Source organism: Armigeres subalbatus, chromosome 3 (genome assembly GCF_024139115.2).
Source record: "Armigeres subalbatus isolate Guangzhou_Male chromosome 3, GZ_Asu_2, whole genome shotgun sequence".
NCBI lineage: Eukaryota > Metazoa > Arthropoda > Insecta > Diptera > Culicidae > Armigeres > Armigeres subalbatus.
The window spans coordinates 136,834,890-136,850,773 of record NC_085141.1 but is presented as its reverse complement, the minus strand read 5'-3'; the positions used below and the strand labels follow the sequence as shown (position 1 = coordinate 136,850,773).

The window sequence follows — 15,884 nt, the reverse complement described above, 5'->3', positions numbered from 1 at the left end:
TCCGGAGGAATTCTTGCAGAAACTTCCGAAGCAATTTCTAAAGGAGCTTTCGAAGAAGGTGTTGGAGGAGTTCCTGAAGGAGCTTTCGGATGAACTCTTGGAGGAACTTGTGGAGGGCCTTCTGACATTTTGTTTGAAGGAATTCCTGGAGGAATTTGCTGTCGAATTACTGTAGCAAATTGCGGAGGAATTTCTGAAGGAACATGTGGAGGAACTTGCGGAGATTTTTTGGAGGAAAGAACTCTTGGAGAAAGAACTTTTTGTAGGCAGCAGGAACTATGTCCAAGGGCTTGACGATCCCTCCCCAGGCCATCTGCGTGTTGTAGGGCGTGCCTAGGATGTTGTGGGGTTTGACAGTGGGCCCTGTTAAACCTCTATAAAAAGCTGCATGTATCCGCAAGTAGCCCCCACCAAAGCGACCGTGTGCCGCTCAAAGCGCACAAGCCCAAGTCCTGGTGCTAGGTGGGACACTAAACAGCCCTGACACGACGGCCTTCCGACGAGACAGGAGGTTTGCGCAGGCCCAATAAGCCGCCTGGAAAACCAATCATTACGAACAATATAAGAGATAATGCGACTCGATATAATCGGTAAAGACCTAGGCGACGAATACAGGATCACGATTAGAAGCTTGGAACATGGAACTGCAAGTCGCTAGGTTTCGCAGGTTGCGACAGGATGATCTACGATGAATTACATCCCCGCAACTTTGACGTCGTGGCGCTGCATGAGATTTGCTGGACAGGACAGAAAGTGTGGAAAAGCGGGCATCGAGCGGCTACCTTCTACCAAAGCTGTGGTACCACCAACGAGCTGGGAACCGGCTTCATAGTGCTGGGTAAGATGCGTCATCGTGTGATTGGGTGGCAGCCAATCAACGCAAGGATGTGCAAGCTGAGGATTAAAGGCCGATTCTTCAACTATAGCATCATCAACGTGCACTGCCCACACGAAGGGAGACTCGACGACGAGAAAGAAGCGTTCTACGCGCAGCTGGAGCAGACATACGATGGATGCCCACTGCGGGACGTTAAAATCGTCATCGGTGACGTAGACTAGCCCAAGAATACGCGCAGCAGCTGGAAGTGGCACTCCCGACGGAAGAGCAGCTAGGCGCAGTGTCTCTTGAAGATGGCTGGAGAGATATTTGATCCGCCATTGGTAGCACCAAAACCGCTGCACTTGGCACGGTGCCCCCGGATCAGAGAAACGACTGGTATGACGGCGAATGTGAGCAGTTAGTGGAAGAGAAGAATGCAGCATGGGCAAGATTGCTGCAACACCTCACGAGGGCGAACGAGGCACGATATAAACGGGTTCGGAACAGACAAAACTCGATTTTCCGGAGGAAAAAGCGCCAGCATGAAGATCGAGACCGTGAAGAGACGGAGCAACTGTACCGCGCTAATAACGCACGAAAGTTCTATGAGAAGTTAAACCGTTCACGTAAGGGCCACGTGCCACAGCCTGATATGTGTAAGGACATAAATGGGAACCTTCTTACGAACGAGCGTGAGGTGATCCAAAGGTGGTGGCAGCACTACGAAGAACACCTGAATGGCGATGGGGCAGACGAAGATGGCGGTATGGTGATGGACCTGGGAGAACGCGCGCAGGACGTAATTCTACCGGTTCCGGATCTCCAGGAAATCCAGGAGGAGATTGGCCGGCTGAAAAACAACAAAGCCCCTGGGGTTGACCAACTACTAGGAGAGCTATTTAAACACGGTGGTGAGGCACTGGCTAGAGCGCTGCACTGGGTCATTACCAAGATTTGGGAGGAGGAAGTTATGCCGCAGGAGTGGATGGAAGGTGTCGTGTGTCCCATCTACAAAAAGGGCGATAAGCTGGATTGTAGCAAATACTGCGCAATCACATTGCTGAATGCCGCCTACAAGGTACTCTCCCAAATTTTATGCCGTCGACTAGCACCAATTGCAAGGGAGTTCGTGGGGCAGTACCAGGCGGGTTTTATGGGCGAACGCTCCACCACTGACCAGGTGTTCGCCATTCGCCAAGTACTGCAGAAATGCCGCGAATACAACGTGCCCACACATCATCTATTCATCGACTTCAAAGCCGCATATTATACAATCGATCGGGACCAGCTATGGCAGCTAATGCACGAAAACGGATTTCCGGATAAACTGACACGGTTGATCAAAGCGACGATGGATCGGGTGATGTGCGTAGTTCGAGTTTCAGGGGCATTCGCGAGTCCCTTTTTAGCGCGTAGAGAGTTGTAGCAAGGTGATGGTCTTTCGTGTCTGCTATTCAACATCGCTTTGGAGGGAGTAATATGAAGGGCAGGGATTGACACGAGTGGTACGATTTTCACGAAGTTCGTCCAGTTATTTGGTTTCGCCGACGACATTGATATCATGGCACGTAACTTTGAGAGGATGGAGGAAGCCTACATCATACTGAAAAGCGAAGCTAAACGGATTGAACTAGTCATCAACACGTCGAAGACGAAGTACATGATAGGATGAGGCTCAAGAGAGGTCAATGTAAGCCACCCACCACGAGTTTCTATCGGTGGTGACGAAATCGAGGTGGTTGAAGAATTCGTGTACTTGGGCTCACTGGTGACCGCCGATAACGATACCAGCAGAAAAATTCGGAGACGCATAGTGGCTGGAAATCATACGTATTTTGGACTCCGCAAGACGCTCCGATCGAATAGTGTTCGCCGCCGTACCAAACTGACTATCTACAAAACGCTTATAAGACCGGTTGTTCTCTACGGACACGAGACCTGGACGATGCTCATGGAGGACCAACGCGCACTGGGAGTTTTTGAAAGGAAAGTGTTGCGTACCATCTGATGGTGCAGATGGCGGACGGTACGTGGAGGAGGCGAATGAACCACGAGTTGCATCAGCTGTTGGGAGCACCATCAATCGTTCCGTTCCGAGCTGAATGGAGAAGACTTTTATGTGCAGCACAGGCCACTCCGGCCTTAGTTTGGTAATAAATAAATAAAAGTGGGCATCCATCGTATGTCTGCTCCAGCTGTGCATAGAACGCTTCTTTTTCGTCGTCGGGTCTCCCTTCGTGTGGGCTCTGTACGTTGATAATGCTATAGTTGAAGAATCGGCCTTTCGTCCTCAGCTTGCACATCCTTGCGTTTATTGGCGACCACCCAATCACGCGTTGGCGCATCTTACCCAGCACTATAAAGCCGGTTCCCAGCTCGTTGGTGGTGCCACAGCTTTGATAGAAGGTAGCCGCCCGATGCCCGCTTTTCCACACTTTCTGTCCTGTCCAGCAAATATCCTGCAGCGCCACGACGTCGAAGTTGCGGGGATGTAATTCATCGTAGATCATCCTGTCACAATCCTCGAAACCTAGTGACTTGCAGTCCCATGTTCCAAGCTTCCAATCGTGATCCTTTATTGGTCGCCTAGGTCGTTGCCGATTGTATCGAGTCGTATTATCTGCTATGTCGTTCGTAATGGTTGTTTTTAAAGACGGCTTATTGGGCCTGCGCAAACCTCCTGTCTCGTCGGAGGGCCGTCGTGTCATGGCTGTTTAGCGTCCCACCTAACACCAGGACTTGGGCTTGTGCGCTTTGAGCGGCACACGGTCGCTTTGGCGGAGCCTACTTGCGGATACATGCAGCTTTTTATAGAGGTTTAACTGGGCCCACTGTCAAACCCCACCACATTCTAGGCAGGCGCCACAACTCGCAGATGACCTGGGGAGGGATCGCCAAGCCCTTGGACATAATCCCTGCTGCCCGCAAAACAGCACTTGCAGAAATCTCTCCATCATCTTATGCTGTACAAAAGAAAGCTATTGAAAAGCCCTTTACCTGCATGGAATAACAGATCCCCATGTTGTAAACTTTGTACAAAATTTGAAATTAAACAAAAATTTCAAACATTTTCATGTTTCTTATTTGAAATTTTCGTTGGCTTTTTTCAATCAATATTGTTCACTGATGGCCCTTGCACACTTTAACCTTTTATGAAGAAAAAAAATTCATACTTGTCGCTCACTTGTGATATCTTTCATTTCTGTTCTTCATTACTTTCGATTGCTCCCTTCTACTTTGAGCTTAGTGCGTATGTACTCACCGAAAAAAGCCAACGAAAATTTCAAATAAGAATCTCACGATGATGAATCCTCCCAAACAGATTTTCATGTTTCGCCTTTTTAAAAGTTTTGAATCAACAATAATAAAATCAATCGAATGCATTCTGATTATGTCGATATGGTCAATATTAGTTATATTTCAAATAGTGATCATGATTTGTTAGCATCTATGGTGCAAAATCAATTTGTGTATCTGGTATCTGTCCCCCGGGTCCGGACAGTGAGTTTTTTCATGTTATCAAATATCCTCCCAGCCAACAATTCTGTTCATTTAACTGATTTGCAATCCAGTTAAGTGGATACTTATTCGGTAAAAAAAGATCATATAAAATGCATAGATTCCACCTATACGTACAAATTTGGAGGCCATATACGTACATGCGGAATAAGTTTTCTTGTTTATATGATTTCATATTAAGTAAAATGATCCTTTATACAACTTCGTTTATAACTATATTTATCATTTTTTTAAGTTCGTATGTATCAATTTATAACTCAACATTGTAACTTTAACAACTTAAAAGTACCCATACCTAAAAATATGCTTTTTTCAGCAATAAACAAATAAATAAATAAACAATAAATTGAACGATTGTGGCAAAAAAATCCACTGATCCATGATGAATTCTTATGATGTTTTTTAAAGTTCTCTTCTATTATTCTGCATTTACAAATTTCGAAATATCGGACATGCCCAGATTCGATTCAAAGATCTTTGAGATGCCAGTCTTGCAACAATCCTCAAAGCCACACGAACACATACATTGCGAACAAAAACTTGCACATCGCATTCTAAGTGTGGATTAGTAACTCAATCTGATTCCATATGACTTCATTTATAATGCTTTTTTACTGCTTCGTATATGATTCAAAATAACCTTTATGTAATTTGATTCGGATATTTATTGCATTCATTATGACTTTTTTCTAATTGGTTCCCAAACTCGCAATGATTATTGGTTTTTAGCGTGGAACAACTCCGCGCACATTACTGTGCTTTGAATAAGTTTTTCATATATCTACATGACAATTTCTTTTCAGAGTTCAGTGCGTGATCTCTCATGTTTCGGTCAGCAGAACGATCTCATGGTTGGACGAATTATTGTGTTCTGCATTGCGCGGCCGGTAATAAAATAAAATTAATCAGTTCAGTGCGTGATCTCTCTTGTTTCGGACAGCAGAACGATCGCGTGGTCGGACGAATTATTGTGTTCTGCATTGCGCGGCCGGTAATAAAATTAATCAGTTCAGTGCGTGATCTCTCATGTTTCGGTCAGCAGAACGATCGCGTGGTCGGACGAATTATTGTGTTCTGCATTGCGCGGCCGGTAATAAAATTAATCAGTTCAGTGCGTGATCTCTCATGTTTCGGTCAGCAGAACGATCGCGTGGTCGGACGAATTATTGTGTTCTGCATTGCGCGGCCGGTAATAAAATTAATCAGTTCAGTGCGTGATCTCTCATGTTTCGGTCAGCAGAACGATCGCGTGGTCGGACGAATTATTGTGCTCTGCATTGCGCGGCCGGTAATAAAATTAATCAGTTCAGTGCGTGATCTCTCATGTTTCGGTCAGCAGAACGATCTCGTGGTCGGACGAATTATTGTGTTCTGCATTGCGCGGCCGGTTATAAAATAAAATTAATCAGTTCAGTGCGTGATCTCCCTTGTTTCGGACAGCAGAACGATCGCGTGGTCGGACGAAATATTGGGTTCTGCATTGCGCGGCCGGTAATAAAATTAATCAGTTCAGTGCGTGATCTCTCTTGTTTCGAAGAGGGCTTGGTAGTCATAAGGCTACTGCTTCTGCATCATATGCAGGAGGTCGTGGGTGCTATCCCAGGTCCGTTCCATTCTCCTACTTTGTATCTTTCTCTTTATTTCTCATGTTCTAGCAATCGCTAGAACTGGAAATGGACTTCCATACCGTTTCCATTACTATTCCTATACCTTCAACTTGAGTATTCTAACAGTTATCTGCTAGAATTGGAAATGAACTATAGAGCTCGTTTCCTACATCCAATTAGAAATTCCATCAGTTATCTTCTCCTATCTATCACAATGGCAGCTCGTTAACCAAGACGGACCTCTGCCTCTCCAACCTAACCCAAAAATTCCAACAAATTCCGCATGAACTCGTGGCAAGTGCAGAGGTATATTCGGCTTGCAGTGGGCGAGTGATTGCATCATCATTTCCTCCCCCTTCCCTACATTGACTTGCATTCTGACGTGGCAGGCGCCAGTATGACCTAACAAATGAGATCACCAGTACTTGCACATTGAAGATGGGTGCTAGTCCCAAGCAAACATCTGTTGGTTCCCTGTGCAAGAACAGCTGATCTGGTCATAATGGAGTAGCAACTACGAGCAGTCAATCAAGCTCAAGCTCAAGCTCAAGCTATCTACATGACAATTTCTTTTCAACGAAAAACACATCGATCGTAGAATACACCATTCTACTTGATATGTTTGAAGTTAATGATATGATTTTAAATGATTCGATATAACCTCATTTATAACTTTATTTATGTAAGAAGTTAAATAACTTCATCTTGACATCCAATAAGCTCATCATAATAAAATCACAAATTCGTATCATATACGATTTAAATTAATTTTATATTGCATTCTATGTGATTCTAACTCCATCTGGATATTTATATAATTTTAATTTGACATCCTTATACGACTGCTGGTTTGCTGGGCTGTACTCTTTTTGTTAAACTTACTTCAATTCAATTGTTGTTTTTCTTACTGAGGTATCAGAAAGCCACAGAAGTAAGCAGAAACAAAAATTGAAGATGTCATTGAAAATGTGGGGAATTTTGAGTAGAATGTAAGAAATTGAGCTGGAGAGTCAAATAAGCTCTACTAACACCTGTTAATATCTACAGCGTGAAGCAAATGAATTTTTTTACTATTCTGAATGATGTCTTTACTCTTGTAATAGGAACTTGGTCATATTTGAACATGATGCAGTAGTGTCTGGTACTCGAGGACACTTTTCTGAACCGTGAAAATTTTCACTAAAATTCATCATCAAAATAGATCATCATCATACAAGAAAACATAATTCGGATGATTCGTGAGTTTTTTGTTAAATGGCTTATGTGTCCGGCACTGGGGGATCTCTCCCTATAATTTGTTTATTTCTTGAAAATGGTTAAACTGATCAATGATACCCCGGTGATCAAAAAACCCCCGGATTACGGTATTTATAAGCAAGAAATAAATGCTTGGGGCGAAGCACTGTGTTGGTGTTATATTCAGGGAAATACACTGATAAGTTTTACTTGTGTATACTAAACATAAACGATGGGAAGGACATGTTGCAGAAATGCCGGACAGCAACCCTACAACCGGTTGGTACATGAAAACGAGCCAGGTCCAGAACGACTTGACGCGTATGAGGCGCAGTTCTTGGTTCTTGGATCAATTCATTGATCAGCAGAGGAGTTTCCAGAATTTAGCCTCAAAATATTCAAATATTTTTATGGACCAATAAAAAGTATCAATAATAGAGCAAAATCTGTCGAAGCTGCATCGAAACCATTATGTCTATTTTTGCAATTCTTCTCAAAAGTATTCGTGAATAAATCAATTAAAACTTTTCAAGATTGTTGGAATTTATTTGGATAACATAATATTGTTCTGGCGAATTCCAGTTAGTATAGGAAGAGATGTTCATGTTACATGCTTTGAAAGTTGATGAAAAAGAAATCAGCCAAAACCATGCCATACCATATCCGTTACAAACTTCCCTGTTTAGGGGGGAACAGTCCAAAATGCACCTCTTAAGCTTTTTCGATGTTTTCACTAATATAAACAAGAATACCGAGCCATTTCAACGTGTACAATTTCCAAAACCATCTACATTCCAGAATGATATCCTATTCAAACAAAAATGAATGGACCTGGCGGAAAACGCCCGAATGGTAGTGTAAAATGACTCAATTGCATGTAAAATAATGGAGAACGCACGGTTGTTTGTTTTTTCTTAATGGATTGAATGACAATCTTACGTGTGAGGTGGAAGAATAGCAAATCGTTAAATTTGAGTGAATATGACGGGATTTTGCTCATTTTTTCCATTGCAGTTCAATTATGAATAACTAATACTGAATTGTAATGGTAATATTCGTTCATAAATGTCCTACAACAGATTATATGAGTGATTTTATGAGTGAGGCCATTTTGTCGCATGGGTTCGTTATGCACCGGTATCTTCTTCAGTTTTCGTCAACCTACTTTATTAGCACTGCTCAAATCTTCCCCATATGACTCAGATAAACATTTTCAAAAATTCCGTGCGTGAATCCCCTCGCATACTTCTTCTATCGCACCTCACGCCTAGTCATCTGTTAACAAGTTCACCGCCGACTGTCCGTCGATGGTGCGACCACTTAGCACCTCAAGGAATCGATGTTTTTTACCCCATGTCCGGCCTCAACTGTATAAAGTCCCAATCGCATCGTCTCACAGCAGCAGTATTTGCATCGGATCGTTCCGGTTGAAAAGTGGAAATTTTCGATAGCCGACTTGTGCGAATATTAGAAAAGAAAAAATGGTGAAATTGGTAAGTGTGATTAGTGAAATAACAGGTTTTTCGAATCAATAAAGGAGAAATTTTATTTTCTAGTCGATTGTGCTATTTTTGGTGGTAGCTCTGATGTGCTGCTTGGGGATGGCGAAGCCCCACCGTCGCGGCCCTCCGCCAGTCGTTGTCGCTCCAGTCATCGTGCAACCAGCGTATGTGGATCAGTGGTGAAGCGCAGAACATAAAAACCTAATTTATTTGTTTTCGAACATTTTTTACAGAATTCGCAGACCTCCTGTTTTGGTGCGACAACCAGTTATTGTACGACCCATAGTTTCGCGCACAGTCGTTCAACCCGTAGTGGTAGGACGATATTGAACCGTTTTGGGAAATAAATATGTGTACATAAGCTTAAATTTTTTGTTTTGCTTTTGCCGAAAAGGTGCTAATCACATATATCAATAATACCTAGGGCAAATAGATAATATAAAAGTCCACTCCAACCCGTAGAAATCAATCAGTGTTCTTAAAGCAACCAGTCGAGCTACAAACAAAAGATGAAGGTATTTAGTGATCCATGTGATATTCAAACAATCTATCAGAAGTTATATCGAAACCGATTTTCTACCGTTTCAGTTCCTCACGTTTTCACTACTGATATGCGCCATCGTCGTAGTAGCTGTCCAGGCTCGCCCACAACGTAAAGGTCCCGGCGGCGGGCCAGTCCAACAAGCACCGGTTGTTGTGGTTACCACTCCTGGTAAGAAACCGAGCGTAGTCGTAGTTCAAACAAACAAACCGGGAGGACCAGTGAAGGGGCCGATTCAACCACAGAAACCTGGACCGGGACCGATTAAGGGACCAGCACCGATCAAGGGACCAGCACCAAATCAGCGCCCCGGAAATAACCCACCAGCAAAAGTGATTATCGTGAAGCATTAGTGGGATGAAAAATTACATCCGCCAAGCATGCAATGACAAATTCGGACACCACGATTTGATCCCGTTGATTTTGATGTATTGTAGGAAAAATAATTGACATCGGAAAATTTTGCTATTTATCATCAATTCGCACTTATTTCCGAAAATTATATCACACCTCACTAAGCAACCATTACCGCCTTGGAATAACAACCAAATGAAGCTAATTAGCCGTTCTGATGAGAGTCGAAATCGCAACAACATCAATGCAGCTACGGAAGTTAGGTTAGCGGTCTGAAGAGGTGTAATATATGAATCGATTCAAAGTGAATGCAATTATTGACGTGATGTGATTGTCATGGATGTCCATGTCCACCGAAACCTGCTAGCAAATCCGGTGGCAACGATTTTGAATCTCGGTTCAGTCAGTCAGGTTCAGTTCAGATTAATCAGCTGTCTTATGCAAGTGTTACCAAAGAAAATGGTGTAGATTATATTATGGTACCATATGTAAAATAGTTTGAACCTGAAAAATAACAAAAGTGCGACAGACAAGGTTCGAATAGTAAATTTCATCTTTAGAGCTGCATAAACGCGATCTGTGACATCTGCACTGCATAAAGCAATGTGGTAGAATGATGATTCGACTAACTTGCTTAAATTCTAACCTTTTTTATTTAAATCAAGGGGATATTTAGATGTTTAATTCTCGTTCAAATCAAGTGATTACCGTCATACTTGGATATATGAATTCCGTAGGTCAGTTCCTTCAAGTGACATATTTTCAAATTCCATCTGAATCATAAGAAATAAGATTTTTTTTTATTTTGGGTACTTTTTATCTTATGTTTAATTGATTTTATTTAAGAAGCAAAAGGAAATCGATATATGTTAAAAGTTAGGAAGCAAGTACAGGTCAGAGCGCTGCTGAAGTTGTCCATGCTTATGGACGGCACTGAAGTTGTAGTCCAAGAACATCCAACTATGAATATTAGTCGTTGCGTTATATTCTGCTTTGAACTCATCCATATGGATGAGAAGGATGTACTACAGCATCTTGCAAGCCAGGGTGTGATCCGAGTCCAACGCATTACTCGTAAAGATCACGGTCTGAAAGTCAACACGTCCGCTTTAATTCTCACGTTCAATAAATGCAATCATCCTTTATATGTTAGGGTTGGCTTACTACGCGTTGCTACTCGCTCATATTATCCGAATCCACTTCCATGCTACGGTTGTTTTCGTTTTCACCATCCTCGTCTCCGCTGTCCTGGTTCTAAACGTTGCACCAACTGTTCAAAGGAACACGAATTAGCAGAAGAAGAATGTACGGCACCTGCCCATTGTATTAACTACGGAGGAGCACATCGTCCGAACAACCGTCAGTGCCCGGTTTTCAAAAGGGAAGTGGAGATTGTCCGTTTGAAAGTGGATTACAACCTTACTTTCCCGGAAGCTCGTAAGCGAATCGAAACAGGAATCGGCAGCTATGCTGATGCCGCAGCCCGGCAATCAACCGAGAATAAACTGGATGAACTAATGAAGAAAATGGAGGCAAAAGAAGCTAGAATCACCCAACTTATGGATGACATAAAAAGAAAAGATGACAAAATGGAAAGAATGATGGTCCACATCAGGGCGAAAGAATCGGAGCTCCGTCAAATCCAAGCAACGATGTCAAGTCAAATGAGTCAACGAAACGAAGAACCTAAATCATGTCAAGTGAACCAACAATCCCAAGCGAGCCAATCGGGTCAACAAAGCCAGCTAAACCTACCAGCGGTAGCTGCACATCAGCATCGTCTTGCTAAACAGATCGGAGAATCTCCAGTAATGAGGCAACTTAGAAATAGATCACCGGCGATAACTGAACCCAAAGGCAACGGAAGCAGCAAGAAGCAGAAAAGAAAAGAAAACCGGCACAACAACACTTCGCAAAGTCCACCTCCGAAAAAAACTGCCCAAAAAAACCGCCACTTTAGATCAGGATGTCGAAAGCGTTGACGAAGACTATGAGGTCGAAGGAACACCCCTTAACCATCATGTTCGATAGGAAGCAACCCCCCCTACAACTATCGACCAGCAGTAACTTCCTGATAAACGAAATAGACAGTGATACGAATCGACTTGAAGGGAGGGAAAGTGTAGTACCCCCTTCACTTTTACAAGTAAGAGCGCAACAGGTTGGAAGATCTGTCCGGGACGGTTTACCCCTACCCGTTGATAGAGAATCCTCCTGTGCGGTCGATCATAGAACAGATCAATGTACCCTCTACCCACCTACTAAGAAACCGTATACTCACGTACCGTACACATTCGCTGCACCTTCCACAAGTACTGTAATTAATACAAGCCTGTCCTGCGACGCCACCGGCGCCATAATTTCTAGTAACTGGTTTGGGGAAGAAGAGATGAAAGTAGCTTCTCCACTTCCGAGCATGGAAGGGTCTGTCCGGGGGAAGAAGGCGGTACTCACTCCAAGAATATTCGGCCCTCGCAATTCTCCTCCCGGCTTTCCGCCAGTGAAGCCTGTAGTCATCATGAGACCCGAATGACCGAGCTAGTACCTGTATTATCACCATCAACATCAAACCATTGCGTTTCTATTTCGACGTGCCACAATCGACGTGGGGAGGGCGTGAAGTAACCTTCCCCCTCCCAAGGGTGGGAGTGGATGTCCGGGGGGATGTAGGTGAGACCTGCCAAGAGCGTCATGCACCTCCTTCTTCCTCCTGGAATTCGGTCGATTTTACTACATCGTCATCATCTGTAACTTCTTGCGACAGGTCCTACAATGAGCCTACTAAATGCTTTGCATTGCAGTGGAATATACGCGGCTTACGTTCTAACATTAGCGAGCTCAAGTTGTTAATTAGTAGGTATCAACCATGCATAACAGCTCTATAAGAAACCAAAGTAGATAAACGAAACGTCACACCAGACTTTGCCGGCAAGAACTACACTCTACTCGTTGAAAACGGAAGCCGTCGGTATTGGCAGCAAGGTGTAGGGCTTGCCATTCGTGAAGGTGTTCTTTTTGAGCGCATTGATGTAAACTGTAACCTCCAAGCAATCGCAGTTCGGGTACAGCTTCCGCTCCAATGACGATAGTGTCACTATACATTCCGCCAAGTGATCAGCGTTGTCAAACCGAATTAGACAAATTACTGGATGGACTGCCAACTCCATTATTGCTTCTTGGTGACTTCAATGCTCACCATCCTGCATGGGGTTCACTTACAACAAATTTACTCGGACGCTACATTGCGGAAAAACATTGACAAAGCAGCTGATTATATTGAACAATAGGTCGCATACACGTATTGATCCAGCAACGGGTTTCACGTCAGCTTTAGATCTGTCAATATGCTCGGAGACGTTAGCCCCAAAATTTATTTGGAGGACACTTTTGGACACACATAATAGCGATCATTTTCCGATCACAATATCCGCACCCAATTGGTCACGAGTACCGACAAAGACACGACGATGGCTTTAAGATCAGGCGGATTGGACAGCATACGAGAGGTTAACGGCAAGCAGCATTAAGCCTGGGGACCAAATCGAAGTCGACGAATTTGTGAACCGAATCCTATCAGCGGCAGTATCCTCCATACCTCGAACATCTGGCCATATTGGTACAAAATCGGTACCTTGGTGGTCGGCGGAAGTAAAAACAGCGATTAAGCTTCGCCGAAAAACATTGAGAGCATTGAAGCGCATCAAAGCAGCCGGTCTAGACACATCCGATGCACTTGGAAAATTCCAAGTAGCCAGAGCAGAGGCGAAGAAATCAATAAACGAAGCAAAAAGAAAATCGTGGGAGGAGTTCGTCGGGAAAATATCAACGAATAGCACTGCCGCTGAAATGTGGCACTCAGTTAACACATTGAGAGGAAAGAGGCAACACCGTACAGCCGTTCTCAAGCGGCCTGATGGGTATACTGATAATGCGGAAGAAGTAGCAGCAGAACTGGCCAAGCACTAATGGGAAAGATCAGCGTCCTCAAGCTATCCTCCATTATTTCAAATGGCAAAGGAAGAAGCTGAACGAGTTCGCATACAACTCCTACCTGATACAGGCAACACGTACAACTCGGACTTCTCCTTGGATGAACTCCTGTACACACTTGATAAAGGCCGAAGTGCCTCTACAGGCCCAGACACTATTGGATACCCGATGCTACAAAGACTACCTCTATCCGTAAAGACGGCATTGCTAGAACTTTTAAACCGAATATGGCGCAGTGGCGTTTTCCCATCCAGTTGGCGAACTGGAATAATAATACCAATCCCTAAACCGAATACCACTGAATCCGGCCCGCTGCCTTCAGGCCAATTACTCTCAGAAATTGCATATCAAAAGTTTTCGAGCGTATTATAAATAGAAGGTTAACAACCAAGCTGGAGTCAAATGGTAGGCTCGACAAGAGGCAACATGCTTTTAGAGCTGATCATGGCATCAATACGTAGGGTTGAGGCAGGCATTTTCGTCTTATCGTCATAGTCTCAAATATCAATAAAATAGAAGCTTTTTTGCCAAATTCATCCGTACCCAATCGTAAGCTTAGGCGAAACGTTCTGCTATAGTGGAGTTCTAGCAAAATGACGTTGCTTTCATTGATTTCAGCCCCTATGACGATGGACGGAAATACCTGCCGTGTCCCTACTTGGCGGAGTTGGTCGCTACCAAACAATGATGAACACTGTCTTATAGCATCGCTAGACCTCTCGAAAGCTTATGATACCACATGGAGGTACGGTATTTTACGCACACTGCGCAAGTGGCAAATCAACGGGCGAATGTTCAACATTTTGAATAGCTTTCTCGATGGTCGTTCTTTCCGCGTAAGTGTCAACGGAGCATACTCACAGGAAATGTCTCTAGAAAATGGTGTACCGCAAGGGTCTGTGCTGTCCGTCACACTATTTCTAGCAGCAATGCAACCGATTTTTCGTATTGTTCCGAATAACCTCATCGTACTCCGGTACTCCTGTACGCGGACGACATATTATTAGTAGCGCGAAGGAAAAAGGAGCAACCTATGTATCGTGATTTACAGAGAGCCGTGAAAGCTGTCGACAAATGGGCTAAAAGCGTCGGATTCAGCACATCGGCAGATAAATCTAAAATTTTCTACTGCAGTCCTAATGCCCGCCGAGAGCCTGGGGGCAATATTGATCGTGTTGTTATACCAAAGACGAGACAGTTGACGTAACCTTAGATAGGACCCTAACATTTAAACCTCACTGTAAACTGGCAAAAAGAAAATGCGATTCACGGCTAAGAATCATGAAAATGATAACCGACAGGATTCCCCGAGGCCAGCGAGCTGCACTGTTACGAACCGGTTCAGCAATAATAACAACACGCCTTCTTTATGGCATAGTTCTGTTTAGTAGAGCAAAAAACGAGGTTATCCATTCACTTGCGCCTATATATAATAAAATGATCCGAATGGCTTCTGGTGCATTTGTTACCAGCCCAACTCTAGCGATTATGGCAGAAGCTGGCACAATACCATTCAATTTCTTGACTGTCCAATCTTTAGCACGTGCTGCTATTCGCGTGATGGAGAAAGACCGATCTAATATCGACCTCCCAGTTGTTCGGAGAGCATCTGAATGTCTCATGGAAGCAGTAGAGATGACATTACCGAAAGTAGAAGTGCGCTCGCGGCTTAGCACTCGAAAGTGGCATGAACACAAACCAGAAATAGTATGGGATGTGAAGCATAAGGTCATAGCAGGAGATCACCCGATTGTAGTAAGACCTATCGTACAAGAGTTGTTGGCAAATAATTTCAATCGTTCCGTGATAGTATATACCGATGGATCGAAAAGCGATAATTCAGTTGGAGTAGGAATATTCTGTGATAATCTTCAACAATCGATAGCCCTACCGTCATTTTGTAGCGTGTTCTCAGCGGAAGCCTATGCGATCAAACACAGAAAATGGCAAATCATAACACCCATGGATCTTAGAAATAGAAAGAATGCTTCGAATACGTCCAGCTCAGTTATGCTGGATCCCTGGCCATGCCGGAATTCATGGCAACGAAGAAGCAGACCGGCTTGCCAAAGTGGGACGAGACAGGCTACCACATGAGATCGCAATTCTAGGAGTAGATGTGATAAAATCTATCAAGCAATCAATCCGTATAAGATGGGAAGATCAATGGTCACATGAGAGAAACGTCAAACTAAAGGAATCCAAACCTAGCACCGTTAAATGGATAGACCAGGAAAATCCTGCCGATCAAAGGATGCTCACGCGACTACGTATTGGTCACACTCGACTAACTCACGAGTTCTTAATAAAGAAGT

General features: G+C 43.7%; 1 protein-coding gene and 1 long non-coding RNA gene across 6 annotated transcripts in view; one reads left to right on the top strand and one right to left on the bottom strand.

Annotated features, from left to right (window-relative positions):
• The window catches only part of LOC134220370 (uncharacterized), a 1,038,156-nt gene that overhangs the window by 326,022 nt on the left and 696,250 nt on the right, over positions 1-15,884 (bottom strand). The window lies entirely within an intron of this gene.
• On the top strand, positions 8,565-9,704 carry LOC134220373 (uncharacterized). The gene is made up of 4 exons (XR_009981879.1): positions 8,565-8,675; positions 8,739-8,848; positions 8,918-9,199; positions 9,273-9,704. It is a non-coding gene; the product is annotated as an uncharacterized LOC134220373 (long non-coding RNA).